This window comes from Saccopteryx leptura, unplaced genomic scaffold (assembly GCF_036850995.1).
Source record: "Saccopteryx leptura isolate mSacLep1 unplaced genomic scaffold, mSacLep1_pri_phased_curated manual_scaffold_21, whole genome shotgun sequence".
Taxonomy (NCBI): Eukaryota; Metazoa; Chordata; class Mammalia; order Chiroptera; family Emballonuridae; genus Saccopteryx; species Saccopteryx leptura.
In genome coordinates, this window is record NW_027095703.1 from 478,405 (window position 1) to 496,942 (window position 18,538).

The following is an 18,538-nucleotide window of genomic DNA, read 5'->3' on the forward strand; positions in this document are numbered from 1 at the left end:
TTTCCAGCTTTCATGGTGGGTGGTAGGTAGCAGAGCAACCAAACGGCACTGCAATTGGCCTACCATGAAAGCTGGAATGCCCATGAGTGGGCAGGAGGGACCAGGTTGACCAGCACTGCAAAAGTAGGTGGTTTTTATAAAAAGGTTCGCCATCTCGGGCCTGGTGTATTGACATTCTGGTTTCGAATTCAGGTCAGGGCACATAAGAGGAGCAGTCATCTGCTTCTCTCACCCTCCCTCTCCTCCTTTTCTCCCTCTTTCCCTCCTGCAGCCAGTGGCTGGACTGGTTTGAGTGTCAGCCCCAAGTGGTGAGGATAGCTCAGTTGATTTGAACATTAGCCTCCAGTGCTGAGGATAGCTTGGTTGATTTGAGCATCGGCCCCAGATGGGGGTTGCAGGGTGGATCCTAGTCGGGGTGCATGCAGGAGTCTCACTATTTCCCCTCACCACTTAAAATAAGAAAGAAAAAAAGAAAATGAAATAATGAAGGTTTGGGTCAAACCACTAGCTCAGCCTCAAGACTTTCAGTTGACAGGTGAAGATAAATGGAATCATCAAAAAATAATGGAAAAGTGAGAGGATGAATGACTTTTGCATCTCTGAGGACAACCATAGGGATAAAAACTGTAGTTTATTCTATGAACCTCTATCTTCTTTACAAGAGGATAAGCCCATTAGAACCACTGAAGGACCTGAACATGCATGGAGAAGTAGATTTTTCAAAAGGTGTAGCTATACTGGCAATAAGAGAGAAGAGAGAAAGCAGAACAGTGTGGTGCTCAGGAATAGTTGTTTATTATATGTGAGAGAGCCTATTTAAAAGAACATGGAATGGGAGAGATGTGTTGAAAATATAAGAGAGGGGGAAGATGAGGTGTCGACATAATATAGTCCCTGAGAAAATAAGAGGAAATGGGACCCCACTGGAAGAATGGTCAGAAGAAAGGACAGACATTTCTATTGAGATTGAAGGGAAGAGTCAAAGGATGGGTGTGCTTATACTTGCATTTATGGTTTTGGATGCAAATGATGAGAGCATTCATATCTAATGGCTTCTATTTTCTATTTGAAGTTTGAAGGCAAGTCTGCTTAGTGTGAGGGGAACTTGGTAACAAGAGTGGTGAGAAAAAAGACAGGTAATTATGGGATTATAATAAGTGTTAGTTAGATACTTGTTCAACCATAAGTGGGTTTTTATAAACCATTTTTTGAGTACTAATCATATCAGGCACTGTATCGAACTTGTTTCAGGCATTATTTCCAATATCTATAACCTATCATATATACTCTGAGAATTAGTTAATATTGCCTCCATTTCATGGAAAAGGGATGGTATGTTATTTGCCTAGTCCATTCTTTTACTCATTTTAAATATGTTTATTGAGTTGTAATTACATACCAAGCATCATTCACAGCATAGAAAATTGATGTCAGTAATGCAAACCAAGGACTGTCTGATTTAAAAATTTAGTCAGTTTACAGTAGGTCAATAAAAATGACCCAACAATGCAAGCATGTTTGCCCTATGAACTCCCTATTTGCTTCACCATTTCTGAAGAGATGGAGAGCAACTGTTTTTTACAACATAAGTAAATAAATTATTTCACTTCTACTTAAAGTATGTTGAGTACATTCAAATTAACAATGATAAGTCTGGAAGTTTAACTCCAACATGATTTCTTTATTGTAATTAGAAAGATAGATAACTATAATGGACCGGTGGTGATGCAGTGGATAGAGCTTTGACCTGGGATGCTGAGGTTCCCAGCTTGAGTGCAAGATTGCCGGCTTGAGTGTGGGATCATCACCATGATCCCATGGTTGCTAGCTTGAAGCTCCTCATTGCTGGTTTTGAGCCCAAGGTCACTGGCTTGAGCAAAGGGTCAGCTTGGGCCCTCTGGTCAAAGCATAGATGAGAAGCAATCGATGAACAACTAAAGTGCCACAACTATGAGTTGATGCTTCTCATCTCTCTACTTTCCTGTCTCTCTCTCCCTAAAAATAAAAAGATAGATAAATAGTTGTCTTTTTATGTAATTTCTTTCTATATATTCACAAAAGCAACATCTTCAAAGATTTAAGACCTCTTACAGTAAGATTACTATTCATTTATAATTTATCTCACTTTGATTAAAATTTATATTTGAATTCATTTTGAATTAATAATTTAAAAATCAATGTAATAATTTACATGAATTAATAATTAAAAATCAAACTTTTTGAGTTTGAGAAGTGATGGTGGTTGTATTTAACTCATTTTTTAAAGCAAGCTGTTCTATTGAGGCATATACCTTTATTAATGACTTTAGTCATTTTAAAAGCACACTCAAATGATATTTACTGGTACAAAGGTGTGAGGGTTATACTGCTCAATTTCTTTTAAAAATGGTGATTTAAGATTTCCTTATGCTGAACTTTGTTTTTGGCAATCTGCATAATTTTTCTATGGTCATATGTACAAAATAGGGTTTTGTTTTGTTTTATAGAATTTTTATTTTTGAGAAGCAAGAATGCTTTTGTTTTTATTTTTCTGCTGGTTGCAATTGAGAAGGAACAAATATTATTGGCCATCTTGTGCATCTGGGATTTTCTTGTGGGAAAAATGAAATGCTATGGTACATTTAAAACCATACTAAAAGGCAACAATAAGGCCATGAGGATAAGTATCATCTCATAATTGTTACTACTAAGATACTATTTTGCGCAACAGACTTAGAGGGCTGAGCACTTCTCAAAGAAACTCTTATCTTTAAACAAACAGAAACGGAGGAGCAGAGTAAATTATTAGTCAAAGGCTTGGTAAGAAAGTGAGTTACTATAAGCAAATGCTGGTGAGTTTAATGACTCTTTGGGAACATGTAGGCACTTTAGAGTCTCTAGGGTCTAAATTTGGGTAACTCACAAGCGTGGAATTACCAGTCTAGTTAAAAGAGACAGAAATTTTGCAATGCTTTTAGAAAGCAGTCTAACATGAGAAGAAAACTGGAAACTATATGGCAAATAACAATATTATGTTAATGACTTTTCTTTTGTCATAACAATTGACTGATTCCATGAGAATCTGGAACAAAAGTGACTTCCTATAAATCTCTTTCTCCTTCTAGGAGAGAATGTAATTAGGGGAGGATTTCTCATTTTAAATCTCTTCGAATTGTTATTCTTGATTCAAAAAAATTCTCTAATTAGTAGGGATTTGGAAAAATGTCACATGACTAAAGAGAAAAACAGTACTATGAAATATCATCATTCACTTAGACAACTAAAATTAGTTTTAACACATGCAGGCATGCTTTTGCTAGATGCTGGGATGTTAGAAGGGATGATTTAAAAAGCATAACACGCTCCCTTGTTTCTCAATGTATTTCAGGTCCCTGGCTTTCAAATATTGTGCATTTCATTATTCCTGCATTGCACCATTGATATAGAATCAATACAAATAAAAATTTATGAACATATTTATAAAGCTTTTTATGCCCCTCCCTTTCATACAAGATAGCAAGTAGAAAACCAGGCAATATATTAGTAAAACAATGGTTTTTAAACATTGGACAAAAGATAACATAAAACCCCCTAAAAAAAGAAGCAAAGTAAGGTCTCCATTGCATAGTTTACTGCTTAGCTTAGGGCGAGTGCAATCAGAGACCAGGGAGCTTGCTAAGTTGAGGAAAAGGATGTTTGAGTTCACAAAGGCCATGTCAGCTAGAATTTGCAGGACAATTTATCAAGAAGGAGGGAGCAGCATAAGGACAGTGCTCTGGAGCTCTGCAGAGATTTCCCACAAGTCTTAGGTTGAATGTTGATCTCCATAGTGCATGAGAGGAAACTGTGAAGAGTGGGAATACATCACAAAGAGAGTAAGCAGAATACATGAGCAGACCTCAGACTTGAGTTACCTCTGTCCCTTCAGGTGTCACTTCAGGTTACAGAAGCCCTAGGGGCCACAGGATAATGAATTTTCCTTGTCAGTCAGAGCCTGGAATGGCTGTGGAAAATTTGTATGCCATGTCAGGTCTGATTGTTGGGGGTTGTACAGCAAGGGGAGTACTTACTGATGAAATCAGAGGCAGTGCTAAGGGCAGAGTTGGTGCTGGAGCTGGAGGACCTTATGCCTGTAATGAACGTGGGGATCAAAGCTGGGGTGGTGGAGGGAAACGTAATGATTATTGAAGAGGGCTCTTGTCATTAGTGAATAGGAAGGGAATGATGAGAAGTAGAAAGTGCAAGTAGTGGGAGTAGGGGGTGGGGCTGAATTGGGAGTTGGTGGAGCAGAAGCCCAGTGACAGCCAGGGTAAAGGGTATGGAACCGATGGAGGAGGGTGTGGAGGAGGAGGTAAATGGATGAAAAAGAAAGTGGTTGTGGAGGAGCATTGGGAAGGAGCTCAGAGTAGAGAAGGGGAGGTGCATTGTGGAAAAAGGGTGGAGGAAGAGCTAGTGTGCTGGGAGAAGAATGTGCCAGAGCTAGAGGTGGTGAAGAAGAAATTGGTGCTGAATGTAGAGTTGCTGCTGGAGGTAGAAAATGTTTTCCAAGTAGAGAAAAGGTTTTCCATGGAAGAGGTATCAGTGGAAAGGCAAGAATTTGGCTAGACCTGGAGCTGGGAAGGCAGGGAGAGGTGGTGGCTGAAAAGCTGTTGGTGAAGAAGGATATAGTAATCCCACAAGGAGAAGGAGAGAGGAGCAGTCAGTGGTGTAGAGAATGAAGGTGAAAATGGGGGCAGTGGAGGAGATTTTATAGGAGCTGGATATTGGGAGGGAGGAGAAGGAGACTGATGAACAGTTGGTAAAAGAAAGGCATAAAGTCCAGCAGGCCCCCAATATGGAGTTGCAGTTGGAAGAGAAAGAATGACTAGACAGGGAATTGGATACTTGGGTGCAGTTTGTCCTAGAGGAAAGGTACTCATGCAGGTGGTAGAGGTTGTGATAGGGGATGAAGTGTTGGTGGCAGGTGAGGACATATTGTGGAACCTGGAGGTATGGAGGAAGAAGTCATTGACTGGAGAGGATTTGGTGGCAGAGGTGGAATTTGAGATGCTGCAAGTTGCAGGCAGGGAGCAGCAATAGGAAGAAGAGGGGCGGGAGAAGAAAGTGATAGTTGGGGAGGTGATTTTGCAAGAACTGGAAATAGGGAGGAAGGGAGAAGAGGGGGCTGAACAGTACTTGTTGGAGAAAAAACAATGTGAGGTCCTGCAGGCCTCAGAAAGGAAGGTGCAGTGGGTGCAGAAGGTAGAGGAGGAAATCCTAGAAGGTGAAGTGGTGGTAGAGAAGCATGTTGTCCTGGAGCGGGAAGACATTACACAGGTGGTGATGATGGTGGAACTGGAGGCAGAGGCAGAGGCTGATGTAAAGCAGCCAGAGGAGAAGCCAGTGGCTCAGGAGCAGGCAGAGCCCAGGACTAGTGGGAATTCTACCTGGTCCTCACTGGAGGCACTCAAGACTCTTCAGTTAGAGATGAAGTCCGCGAACAAGCAAGTCAGCAGGGCTTTCTCTTGGCTGAAGTGGAAAACACATCAGAGGCAAAAGCCCCAGCTGGAAATCTGAAGCAGCACGATTTAGTCCATTCATGGATTCTGGGTCAAAACTGTATCCTCTATCGTATAAGAGAGAGACCACAGTGTGCCAGGGTCAGTTCAGGAGAAAAATATCAGTGTGGCTAAAAAAGGAAAAAGAAAATAAGAAGAAACATACTAACTGAGGAAACACTCCAGTTAGATACCACCATCTGGTTCACACATTGGGAACATGCTTGGTCCACAGGACACACTAAATCCCAACACCAGGTTTTCATAAGCAGACTCACATTGTAATTCAGTGGTGGTTCACTGCACCCAGGTAAGTGTTGCACAGGTGCTTCCTGGACTGAACCTGCAGGAGAGGCTTTGTAAGGGGCCTAATCTTGCACACTGAGAAAGGCCGGATTTGGTGATGTGCACGAATATGCAAATCGTGTCCATTATTACAAGTCAGAGTGGGGGAGATCAACATCTGCCAGAAAACAGAGCCTGCCTGTGTAAAGGGAGACACCTGGAATCCCAAGGGCCCCCAGGGCCTTATTGCGTTTGAAAAGAAGGCATGAGAGGTGCCAGGGTGTCCAGGCCCTGCCAGGCTGTTCTCCAGCCCTGCTCCCTTTTCTCGCTGTGTGATCTCCAGCACACAACCTTCAGGGTCCTTGACATAAAACAGTTTGTCCACCACCTGATATTGTCAGCCATGATCACTGAAGAAGATCAAGACATACTCAGCCACATGAACAATGTGGAGGTGAGCCTGGGCAAGGAGAGATGTTGCTGAAATGAGTGATCCCTGAAGACAGAAAACCGCGGTGTCCTGGACAGAGATGTTACTGTAGCATTCACTGGGTATGAGAACAAATGTCGGAGACTTTCAGGAGTTAAGATGTTACTTTATTGGCCAGTTTAACCTGCGCAGGGGCGAACTCCCAAGATGTCCGGAGACACTGTGCCCACAAGGAAGCTGCACCTGGAGCTTACATCCAGGCCCTTATATATTCTAAGTGAGCAAGCATAATACAGAAGCAGATGTGGCAGTTTAGCTATTGGCTAGGGAGGTCACACGCAGCATAGCAACAGGGGCTGGTTTTAGCTTAGTGGTGAATTTCAAACCTAAACTTCTGATAAGGGTCTCTGACCTTCTTTGTTCCCAGCCTCACAGGAGCCATATCAGCACTTACTGTTCCTGCAATAGTTACACTCTTTGCAGCCCCAGTACTCCCTGAATCTAACATTCCCCCATCTCTTTTGGGCATAAATCAAACCCTTGATTCTTCATCATTGGGGAGAATGGTATAAGGCTGGGGCTCATGAGAATTTTCTACTTTAGCCGTAGCTATAAGCTAATTGGGTCTTATACACTGGCTAGTGATTAGCCTACTATGCCTCTCACAATGGTCAGTGATGAGCTCAGGGGGAGAGGGGTATTTATAGGTGAAACCTATAAGGTTACAATGTTTTCAGCACATTTGTACAATATCTTTGCAAAAGTACACAAGCACACACTGTTTTAAGATAATAAACTACTTTCCTGCAATATCTGCAGGGCTGATACACAAGGAACATGTCCTGCCTTGTATTTTTCTTCTCTGCACTAACTTCTTACAACTTACACAAACCTTCTGCAACTTACACAAACCTTTTGCAATTTACATAAACCTTCAACTTTTATGCACTTTCTTATCCAGAAATAATTGGCCTTCATAACAACTTGCTTTTCCCTTTTGTTTTCAAAAGTACCTCTACATTTCATACTTTCTACTATCAAAACTATACAATTCCTTTCTGGTCAAAACTCTTGATTTAAAAATCTTTAACCTTTAGTGACAATTAAGTTGACTTTCTTTTTATCCTAGTTTCCCTTTTCCTAAAGCCTGATTAAAAGAGTCCTTAGTTAGTTCCTCTAGGCATTAGCTATGCGTGGACTAGTTAACTTCTGGTTTGTGGCTGAAGCAGGGCATGCTGTCCTTCTCAGGGTCAGCTTATAAGGGTTGGCGAGGTCAGTCTTCGCTGTCCACAAAGGTGTCTCTGCTGGGACTGCAAGCTTCAGCCAGCTGCGGTGGACCCAGGCGGGTATGCCTTCTACCTTGGCAGTAGTGGGGGTGCTCAGGATCATGGTGTGTGGACCCGTCTATGTGGGAGTCAGTCCTTCGGTGGTGTACTGCTAGAAGTGCCTCTTGGACAGTCTTTGTACAGTTTGCTGAGTAACCTGTAAAACCTTCTCATGTCCCTCTTTCCACAGCACAGACATGTCCCTTGATGGGGCCAGGAAGCCTGGCAGGCTTCAGTTCAATGATCTTTCTTTCTACTCTGGAGCAGGGCCTGCAAGGACTTGAGGAAACTATGATTAGAAATCTCTAGTTCGCCTGACCTGTGGTGGCGCAGTGGATAAAGCGTTGACCTGGAAATGCTGAGGTCGCCGGTTTGAAACCTGGGCTTGCCTGGTCAAGGCACATATGGGAGTTGATGCTTCCAGCTCCTCCCCCCTTCTCTCTCTCCTCTCTCTCCCTTTCTGTCTCTCTCTCCTCTCTAAAAATGAATAAATAAAATAAAAATAAAATTAAAAAAAATGTTTACTTTCTTAACCATTTAAAAAAAAAAAAAAAAAAAATCTCTAGTTCCCCTCAGGTCAATCGAGGAACAAGGGGCACAGGTTGCCCAAATAAGGTTTCATAAGGGGTCTAATTATTGAGATAGGGGGTACATCTGGTTCTAAAAAGGGCAAAAGAAAGGAGCTCAACCTAGTTTTCGCCGGTCTCCCCTCTCAGCTTAATCATAGTTTCCTTCAAAATCTTGTTCATTCTTTCTACCTGTGCTGAACTTTGGGGCCTATAAATGCAATGCAATTTCCAATTAATACCTAAGTTAGTGGCTAATTCTTGAGATATCCTGGATATGAATGCAGGTCCATTGTCTGATCCTAGGGCTAGGGGAATGCCATATCTAGGTATGATTTCCCTTAATAAGACTTTGCAGACTGTGGAAGCAGCCTCTCCTCGCGTGGGGAATGCTTCCACCTATCCTGAGAAGGTGTCTAATACTAATAGATACTTATAACCTGACTTCCCAGGGGTCATCTCTGTGAAATCTATTTCCTACAGTTCTCCTGGAGGTTTCCCCCGATACCTCACAAAGGGGGGTAGCTTCTTATTCTGCGCATTTACTCTGGCACAGATGCTGCACCTCGAGACAATGGAGTGGACAATATCCCTGATGTTGGGCCCTACATAATACTTCCTGATAAGTTGTTCTAGCTTGTTTTGTCCTAGCTGCGTACTAGTATGAATATCTCCTACTATTTCTCTTACTATTCCCTGGGGTAAATAGAGCCGGGAGTCAGGAAGCTCTATCTATCCCTGCTAATTTTTTCTTCCCTTTCAACTGCATCCCTTCCTGCTCTTCTTCTGGGGAATATCTAGAATCCGGAGGTAGCGTTGGCTTAGGCAGCAATGGCAGAAGGCTTTCTTGTGGCCTAGTGGCTGCCTCTCTTGCAGGTGAGTCTGCTTGGTTGTTACCCTTTACAATAGGCGAGTCCCCTCTCTGGTGTCCTTTTCAGTGGATGATGGCAACTTTGGTTGGTAGCCAAATGGCATTTAGGAGGGCAAGAATTTCATTGCGATTTTTATTATCTTCCCCCCCTGCTGTCAGTAAACCTTCGTGGACATGGGCAGTGGCAAATGCATACTGGCTGTCAGTGTAGATGTTGGCAACTTTTCCCTCTGCTATCTGTAAGGCTCAGGTTAGTCCTACTAGCTCTGCCCTTTGTGCAGATGTTCCTGCGGGCAGTGCTTTCTGCCACAGGACCTTATTTCCCGTGGCCACTGCTGCCCCTGCATGTCGCTGTCCATCCTTAATAAAACTGCTCCCGTCTGTAAAGAGGGTCAGGTCTGCCTTCCCATATGCTTGATCCCTTAAGTCCGGGCAGGAGCCAGTTACTGTGTCAAGGATTTGTTTGCAACTGTGGACCAAAGTGGTCACTGGGTTCAGGGCAGCAGTTTTGAGGAACTGAACAGATGGAGGGTTCAGCAGCTGAGCCTGACACTGCATTAGCCACGCATGAGATAGCCACCTGTAAGGAGGTGCTCGCAGCACTTGCTCTACGTAGTGTTCCTTAATGACTTTGATGTCCTGCCCTAAAGTCAATTTACTAGCCTCCTTGACTAGTATGGAGGTGGCAGCAAGTGCCCTCACACATGTTGGCCATCCCGAGGCTACAGGTTCAAGCTTCTTGGACAGATAGGCCACAGGCCTCTTCCAAGGCCCAAGTTCCTGGCTCAGTACCCCTAGAGCTACCCCTCCGTTTTCTGCTATAAATAGCTGAAAGTGTTTGGCCAGATCTGGCAGGGCCAAAGCTGGGGCAGCCACCAGGGCCTCTTTCAGCGCTTAGAACACTTGCTTCTTCTTATCTGACCAAGTGAACTCCTCTTCCTTACCCCTGGTTAGTTCGTGCAGGGGTTCAGCTAGTTCTGCAAAGCCTAATATCCACAGTCGGCAGTATCCTACTGCACCCAGGAATTCTCATACCTGTCTCTTGTTAGTAGGCTCGGGGATCTGCAAGACTATCTGAATTCGCTGGGTGGATAATGTCCTTTGCCCTCCCTGTAAGTTATACCCCAAATAACTTACAGTTTGCGTCACAATCTGGGCCTTCTTGGCGGAGACTCGATACCCTATTTGCCTGAGATCTTGAAGCAGGTCAGAGGTGGCTTCCTCACACTCTCCTTCATCCTTGGCAGCTATGAGGATGTCATCCACATACTGGAGCAGTACGATCAATAGATGGGAGGAGCAGAAAGCCTGTAGATCTTTGCTGAGGGCTTCATTAAAAATGGTGGGGGAAATCTTAAACCCTGTGGTAGTCTGGTCCAAGTGAACTGCCCCACCAGTCCATTATCTGGGTCATTCCATTCAAAGGCAACGATCCCTTGGCTCTGAGGTGCCAGGGGAATACAAAAGAACGCATCCTTCAAATCCAGGACAGAATAATAGGTATGGGTTGGGGGCAATGAGCTTAGTAAGGTATATGGATTGGGCACCGTGGGATGAATAGTCTCTACCTGTGCATTCACCTCCCGCAAGTCCTGGACCGGATGGTAGTCTTGGCTCCCCGGATTTGGACGGGAAGCAGCGGGGTGTTCCAGGCTGACTGGCACCTTCGAAGGATGCCTGCCTCCAGCAGGCGTTGCAAGTGCCAGGTGATTCTCTGTCTAGCTCGGGCTGGGACCGGGTACTGCCTGATCCTAACCGGTCTAGCAGTGCTAAGCAGTTGCACCAGGACAGGCAGTTGGTGTGTGGCCAAACCTAGGGGCTTGGTTTCTGCCCAAATTTCAGGTACCAAATTTCAGGCACGCAGGGCATCTGGAACCCCTTCCTCGGCCTCCTTACCTTCTAGGACGGTGGCAAGTAAGTGTTCTTCAGACAGTGGGACAGTTACTTCCATGCTGACCTCTGCCTCTTTGTTCCCCATAGGGCTTTCCTCCCGTCGGAAGGTTATGGTGGCCTGAAGTTTCTGCAATAAGTTCCCTTCCAAGCAGTGGGTAAGGGCAGTCTGGGATGACTAGGAAAGAGTGGGTGATGGTGCCTCGACCTAAGTCAGTAATTCTTGTGGTGGCCCATGGGTAGGCTTCTGCTTTGCCCGTTGCCCCTATGATCTTAGTAGTTGTCTTCTGCATCTGGCCCTGTGGTTTCTTTAGGACTGAGTAGGTGGCTCCCATGTCGACTAGGAAGTCTATTGGTTTTCCTTCGACTGTTAAGGTGACCATGGGCTCCTGGGAGCTGGCGGGAATGGAGCCCTGGCCCCGTCAGTCTAAGGTTTGGAGCAAGACCTCTGGGCCCTGTCTTGGCCCTTGGCTGTTGGCCTTCAACCTTGGACACTCTCTTTCCTTTCTCTTTTCCTCTCTTGCCCTTTCTCCTTACAATAGGCACATTGATCTTTTGCTATTCGCCATCCCTGGCCCTTTTGCTATCCCCCTTTACCTTTGGGAGGAGGTTTCTGGGCAGCAATCAGAATTTTGGCAACTTCCTTCACCCTGCCAACCTCCGGATCATCCCTATTGACATACACCTTCTGGGCTATCTCTAATAGCTTGTTCTATTCTCTCCTTTAAATCCCTCTATCTTCTGAAGCTTTTTACTAATGTCTGAAGAGGCCTGAGTCACAAGGGCTATATTTACTATTCTCCTCTTCTGCCTCAGGATCTAGAGGGGTATATACTCTATAAGCCTCTATGAGTCTTTCTAGAAAGGCTGCTGGGGATTCCTCTCTTCCCTGGATGACTTCACTTACCTTGCTAAAGTTGGTTGACTTTCTAGCTGCTGCCTTGAGCCCCCTCAACAGAGCCCGGCGATACTGGAGGAGAGCGTCCCTTCCCCCAGTGGTATTAGGGTTTCAGGTAGGAGGTTGAGATGGGAGAACATCTTCTATTTCCCTTCTTCCCTCCTAAGTTTCCCTTTCTTCTCCTAATACCGCCTTAGCAGCTTCTCTCATTATTCTGTCCCTTTCTTCAGAAGTGAAGAGGGTTTGTAAAATCTGCTGACAATCATCCCATGTGGGCTGATGGGTCCTAAAAATGGTCTCAAGGAGAGATATTAGTCCTTGAGGTTTCTGGGAAAATGGGGGATTCTGATGTTTCCAATTGTATAAATCACTAATGGAAAAAGGCACATAGATGAGGCGAGGAGGTGCCCGTGGGCCAGCATCTGGTGCCAGCGGTGCCTTCCGGAGAGGCAAAATGGCTGCTCTCCTGGATAAGGAGGCAAGATGGTTGCCCTCCTGGAGGAGGAGAAAAAAATGGCTGTATCTACCCACACATCCATATACAGGTATTGGTCTGGATGGGGAGCCTTATAGACCATGGCTCTGACAGCAAACAAAGTTGGAAGGTCAAAAGTGCCCTCTGTGGGCCATCCTACATTAAATGCAGGCCATTACAGCTGGCTCAAGGTCCGGAGGAAACCTGGACTCAGCTGCGGACCTCCGTACCCCTGAGCCCTCTTCTGGAAATCAGAAAAATTCTTCAACAGGCACTCGAGCAGGGATCCTGGCACAGACTCCTGTGATGACTCAGGAATAATGAGAAAGGGTAGGATACAGGCAACACACACTATTAACACAAGGAACACACTTGTCTCTCTCACACTCAACTCAGTCATTTGAGCTCAGACAAAACGCAGCATAGCATAGTGCAAAACGGATTCCTAATGTGACCGGTCACTCCCAAAGTTAACAAATCCAAATATCCAAATTTCAGAGAGCGGCGTCCCACTTCTGAAAGCCCTGAGTAGGTAACCGGCAGTGTCCCACCTTAGGATTGTGTGCTCCGGAGCCCAAAATCCAAACCAAATGAGGATCCTCCGTGAATACTTACTCAGCTCGAGCTGTCCTTCCGGTCTCCGACCCAAAACTCTGCCGAGGGAGAATCCCGGGCGAGCCCCCAAAATGTTGCATCCACCGGCTACGAGAACAAATGCCGGAGACTTTCAGGAGTTTAGATGTTACTTTATTGGCCAGTTTAACCTGCGCAGGGGCGAACTCCCGAGATGTCCGGAGACACCGTGCCCACAAGGAGCTGCAAACGGAAGCTGCACCTGGAGCTTACAGCCAGGCCCTTATATATCCTAAGTGAGCAAGCATAGGACAGAAGCAGATGTGGCAATTTAGCTATTGGCTAGGGAGGTGGCACGCAGCATAGCAACAGGGGCCGGCATAGCAACAGGGGCTGGTTTTAGCTTAGTGGTGAATCAATTAAAAGTGCCAAGTCCCTTCTCACCCCTTGTCCACCTGCAGGTAACAAGGCCCTTCACACCACACCCATTGAGTCGAAAGAGCATTATGCACAAGAGATCTGCTTCCTCAGGCACCACAACAGTGGTTTTAACTTCTTCCACTGGTTGTCTGACAACAACCTGCCAGGATCTGGCTGGATTGCTCAGGTGGGGCTTCAGTGGCAAGACTGGGGAAGACCTTGGTGTGTTCCGCGTGTGCATGGGATTGCAGTCAGTTCCCTGGCTCTCCTGACCTTCCCTGTGTCCTTCACCAGATAATCAGTAAGGACCTGTGGCCAAATCCGCTGAGGTACTACCAGACGACAACAGCACTAGGACAGGGATCAGAGAAAAGTAGTGGTGAGGAGACCCCGAAGGGCCCACAACAGTTTTTTTCAGGTAGCTGGCATGTTTCTTTTTGGGGAAAAAGAAACTAAATTTGGGGAAAATGCCACATGTGCCACCATGTCTCACAAGTATTAGGCTTACGCAGTGAGTCTGGACAACAGTCGTGGAAATCATGTGGTGGCTAGGGCACCTTTAGGAAGTTGAAGGTGTCAGCCTGTAGAAAGTGACTCACAATAAAACTCCCTCACTGAGTCCTAGGGTCTGAACTCCCAACCAGGACACCAACATGTCCTTAGGGCTGCTTGTCACCTCGTCACTATTGACTGAAATTATGTTCGTCCTTACATCCTGTGTACAAAGTTTCCTGCAGCATTGTGATGTGAAGGTTAACCCTGCAGGCCATTGCTATTCTCTCTGGAGCATCACAGTCTTGTTTTAGGTACTTATGGATCTCCATAGCCTTCCATGGCTATCCTGAGAACAATGTGCAGGAGATAAAGGTTTTGGAGGCAATTAAAGTGTTGTCAGGTATACCAATGAAAGCAGATTCTTTTTAGAGCAGCAGTGAGTTGTTCGTAAAGACAACATAATAATTTCTTTCAAGGAAGATATGACAGTGACTGTGCTGTGTTCAAGCCTAGCTGTCAGAGGATACCCTGAGTATTAGGTATCATTTTTTTTTACATGCATTTCAGTAGCAGTCCATGTAAGAACCTTGCTCAGATAAAATGGTGTTCTCAGGCAACCGTCTTCCTCCTACACAGGGAATGAATGAAGGTGTCAGCAGTGCTGAAGCATTCCAAGAAGGGCACATTGAAGATCCCAGAACAAGACAAAAAAAATAAATAAATCAAATCAACCTTGTGGGTGTGCGTGTTGTGTGTGTAAGGATTTGGGCAAGTTTTTGAGAGGTTTTCAGTTGGCCACCCGAGAATTTTATGTCCTGGGTGCTTGAGCTTGTAAGATAGAAGAAAGGTATATGTTAAGCTCTGGGTTCACAAGAGAAGACGTCCTCCCTTGTGTGCAGCCACAGTAACAGGAAAAACCTGGGTGGAAGTGTGAAGGTACATTTTACAATTGGACCACATGTCTTCCATCTTCTCAGCGGGGAGAAACAACCCCTTAGGGCTGGGTTTAGATCCACATGTAGGAGGGCAGGAGAGGCTGGCCCCGTAGTGGAGGTAGGGATAGGAGCTGCAACTTATTGAAACATGGTAATTATAATATCCCGCATTGTGTGGAAGTCCTTGTTGGAGGCGTAAAAAGCCAGGGAGATGTTATAAAACCAGAGTCCTCCCTGACACTTTCACACAACAAATACACACACACTCATTCTCACAGTGAGGGTATGCAGAGCTGCTCTTCTCAGACCATGGACCTGACTTGTTTCTTAGAAAGCATTAGGATTTTGCAACCAGACCTCTATCCGCTGAATGCCCAAATACGTAAAAAACACACTGGCATTACATCCATCTGACAAATACTCCAGTGGGAGTGTGCCAGTCTCCAGAGATGCTGTGTAGCAGCGTACCATGAACAGCAGCAGCTGTTCTTTACTTGGGGTTCTCAACGTGCTGAGCATCCAGTCTAAAAAAAGACACAGGCCCCGGTGTATAGGTTCAGGAGTAGAGAGTTCACAGGCGTGTGGCAGTCCAAGGTTTGATTCAAGATCAGCAGGCACAGGAGTTGTGCCCATTAGGTTTTGGAGACCTATTCTCAATTCTCTAGTCTCAACCCCACTTCCTCTATCTCAGCCATTCCAGATGACTTACAAGTCGTGATGGAGGGACTTGTTTCTGAGGCCTAATTATGTCTCCATGGCATCACTTCAGGCATTGAAATACCTCAGTTGCTGAGCTGCAGAGCAGCGGCCAGGGACAGGCAAAGCATTGTCCAGTAGGGGGCTTGCCATTTGGATATCAGTCAGGGATTATGTGCGAGTCTGTTTCTCTGTAATTCTCTTTCTCTGTAATTCTGCCCCTAAGGAATGGGAAAGAAAATGAAACACACAATCTGTTTTAGGAATTTCCCTAGAAATTGGACAGAAATCAGTAGGATGCTTAACCAGTGAGTGGCTGTCTGGAGAATCACATCGTTGTGGTCAATGGGAGGATGGCACATCCCTCATGGTACACAGAGTTTTCAGGCTATCTCCTACAAGGTTCCTCTTCTGTCCCAGGTACAATGGCACTGGCACACAGGATACAGAGCAGGCCATACATGTTGCCCTTAAAATACAGCAGTCATTTTAGCAGCCAAAGTGTGTTTACTTCAGCATAATAAATACTTGTTAGACAATCAGGTTTTGGCCGAACAAAGGGAATAAAACAGACAAACAAAGAAAAGTAAAAGACAGGAATTTTTATTTTTTATTTATTTATTTTTTATTTTTATTTTTTGTATTTTTCTGAAGCTGGAAACAGGGAGAGACAGTCAGACAGACTCCCGCATGAGCCCGACCGGGATCCACCCAGCACGCCCACCAGGGGCGATGCTCTGCCCATCAGGGGGCGATGCTCTGCCCCCCCGGGGCATCGCTCTGTTGCGACCAGAGCCACTCCAGCACTTGGGGCAGAGGCCAAGGAGCCATCCCCAGCACCCGGGCCATCTTTGCTTCAATGGAGCCTCAGCTGCGGCAGGGGAAGAGAGAGACGGAGAGGAAGGAGAGGGGGAGGGGTGGAGAAGCAGATGGGCACTTCTCCTGTGTGCCCTGGCTGGGAATCGAACCCGGGACTTCTGCACACCAGGCTGACGCTCTACCACTGAGCCAACCGGCCAGGGCCAGGAATTTTTATTTTGAGTGGAAATGGGGGTAATTGTAGGGGTGTGACTAGTTAGTTTGAACCAGTTTTTAGAAAAAACCAGTGTTTGTAGACATGATGGTATATAATTTTTTGTGTTGCTTCTGCATGAAATGATTCTAGGAGGCTCAGTGTATGTATTCTTTTTTTGTATCTGAAATTCAAGACTCTTCTATCACCACTTCAGTCAGGTCTTTCTGTGCAAAGAAGTCATCAGAGTCGTATCCTTGGTGTCACATCCCCATTAAGAGGAAACTATGGCCCTGGCACCTCCAAGCAGAAAGCAAACATCAGGCAGAAGACTGAGCACCAAAAGGCAAGCCCCATCGCCACTTCCAGATGCATGGCTAGGATAGGGTTCAGCGTGCTGTGTGCGGGGCAGGGGAGAAAGAGCAACAGAGAAAGAATGAAATAACTAAAGTACAAAATAGAAATTGATTTCAGATATCCACCTACTGACCAAAAGAAGTTTTACCTATTTGAAAAATACAGAAATAATATTGAAATTTGAACTTTGCTTTAGAAAAATATTTTTAAAAAAAGAACAAGACCAGGTAAAAGGATTTAAAAATTAGCAAACCATAGGTGTGGACCTTGCTAGTTAACTGGTGGTTTCTTAAATTAAATTACAACTCCAGAAGGAGTAATGGGAACATAAGTAATAAGATTATAGGAAATAAAATGGAAAATAAGCCCTCCATGGGTTTGGAATTTAGGCTTATTGCCTTCCACTGATGTATAGAAAATTATATAAGGGAAAATAAAAGTAAAGTGAACAAGGCTACCACTGAGAGAATGATTCTGACTCTCTCCCATGGGACCAAAGCAGGTGTAGGGTCCTCTCTAGGTTTCCCCTACTGTTACCCAGTTCCTTCGTGTAGCACAGTTCTTATCTGGTGTGGGAGGCATGATTTTTATGGCGAAGACCTGCTGCATTAGCCATGTTAAAAGTGTAAAAAAATTTTCAGGAAATTACGGGACAGATTGGAAACGTAAAAGCAGACCATTATTAGGAAGGTAAATTTATAAAAATTATATTTTATTTGCTGCTTTTATTTTGAGAAATTAAGCTAAACAGATGTTGGGGGAGGTAATAAAAGTCAGCCTGGCTTTTGAAAGTGCTAGGTCCAAATGCCTGCCCATCCGCACCACCTCCCTGGTGACAACCATGCCCCTAATTTGGCAACAAAGGAGAAGGGAACAGAAGTCCTGAGAGAATGCTGCTTTGGGACTGCACCCATAGCCTCGCCACTGGGCCAGGCTGAGGTTCAAGTCAACCCTCAAGTTGTGCAAGGAGGGACACACACATCAAATGTCTCTTCCTTTCCCCTCTCCTAAGAAGTCTGGCCAGCAGGCTGCCATTTGCAAAGAGCTTGCTGGCCACAAAAGTCTTTTTTTGCCCTCTTAGGTATAGCTCTCCAACAAAGTGCCAAGTGTGGTTGATGCCTCAATAGGGAAGGTGCCTACATATATAGTTTAAGCTTAAAGTTTGGCTCTTAAAAGCAATTCAGTTATTGTACTATTAGTAATTGGCTCTATTAACTAATAGGTTTTTTGATCACTGGGTTAGGAGTGGTAACTTATTATTTTCCCACTGCTGTGGAAAGAAGGAAAAGAAAAAAAGGAAGTAAAACAGCAAGCTCTCAGTTCTTGGAATCTGCTTCTCCCTGAGGCATCCACCCCACCCCTCATGATGAAAATTACTGTAAGTCAAGGAAAGTTAATATCTCATTGCCAGCTGGGTAGTTTATACCAAAATCCCTTATTGTATAAAAGTATTGATATTTTCCATGTTAAAATGTATGTGTGATTTTAAAGACCTTCTGTTAATTCTTTATTTGCTGTTTTATAGCCCTGTAATACTGGAATCTTAGTTTAAATATTAGGAATTGTTAATAATTTCTTTTATACAATGTTAATAATTTATTATAAATTTGAAACAACATTATTTAATACTAAGTTGTATTTTGGAACTCTTGCAAATCTATTTTATCATGCTTTTGCTAAAATTTATTTTGAATGCTAATGTACTGAATTATTTAGCAGTGAAAAGATTCTAGAATTCTAAACACCCAAACCTATTTTTCTTGAATTAATCCAGCAAATAACGTTGCTTTGGTC

The 18,538-nt window shown here is 44.6% G+C and overlaps 2 long non-coding RNA genes across 3 annotated transcripts in view; both read left to right on the forward strand.

Moving 5' to 3' along the window:
* The window catches only part of LOC136386919 (uncharacterized), a 150,646-nt gene that overhangs the window by 58,244 nt on the left and 73,864 nt on the right, over positions 1-18,538 (forward strand). The gene's annotated exons all lie outside the window — the stretch shown is intronic.
* LOC136386920 (uncharacterized) lies at positions 10,980-14,442 on the forward strand. The gene is made up of 3 exons (XR_010748054.1): positions 10,980-11,041; positions 13,291-13,436; positions 14,381-14,442. It is a non-coding gene; the product is annotated as an uncharacterized lncRNA (long non-coding RNA).